The sequence below is a fragment of the Octopus bimaculoides genome, chromosome 1 (genome assembly GCF_001194135.2).
Source record: "Octopus bimaculoides isolate UCB-OBI-ISO-001 chromosome 1, ASM119413v2, whole genome shotgun sequence".
Classification (NCBI taxonomy): domain Eukaryota; kingdom Metazoa; phylum Mollusca; class Cephalopoda; order Octopoda; family Octopodidae; genus Octopus; species Octopus bimaculoides.
The window spans coordinates 51,946,049-51,946,903 of NC_068981.1; positions in this window are offsets into that span (position 1 = coordinate 51,946,049).

Here is an 855-nt window from a genome sequence, read left to right on the forward strand (position 1 = left end):
ATATACAAAATATATATCTACAGTATATGAGACCCCCCCCCCTTCGGTCATGACTGACCATGAGATTGCACCTAGAAAGTTACCCTCCGAGGCACAAGTACGGGCAAGGTTGTTTTCTGGAAGACAAGCAGTCTCCCCTCTCCACGCCACAAGTGTTATCCAAGAGAAAGGCAAAGGCCGATACAGCTTGGCACCTGTGACGTAGCAACTCATTTCTATAGCTGAGTGAACTGGAGCAACGTGAAATAAAGTGTCTTTCTCAAGAACACAACATGAAGCCCGGTCCGGGATTCGAATTCACAACCTCACGATCGTAAGCTCGACGCTCTAACCACTGATCCATGCGCCTTCACTACAGTATATGTTACAAGACGGTGCCATATTGTTGCTATGTGATGCGAGTATGATTTATGTTGTGGGCGGATAGCACGGGGTCCAAGTCTTGGGTGTATCTTAAAGGCGATACCAACATCATTTGAGCAACGGTGATAGAATATTTTCCCCCATCATGCAGATGATGTAGCGCTCACGGCGGCGTCAGAGAGAATAAAGCTTGAGCTTTTCTAGTCGACCCCAATAGTCAAGGCTTGTCATGTCATCTATCGTTTATGTAATTGACTTTTGAGGTGCTTCAATTTTCATGATACTTTGTTTCGTGTGAGGAGACCACAGTAGACAACAGTATTCAAGGTGGAGTTGGGCAAAAGTAAAGAAGACAAGGATAATGTCGTGGACATACATACATACATACATACATACACACACACATACATACATACATACATACACACACATACATACATACATACATACACACATACATACATACATACACACATACATACATACATACAT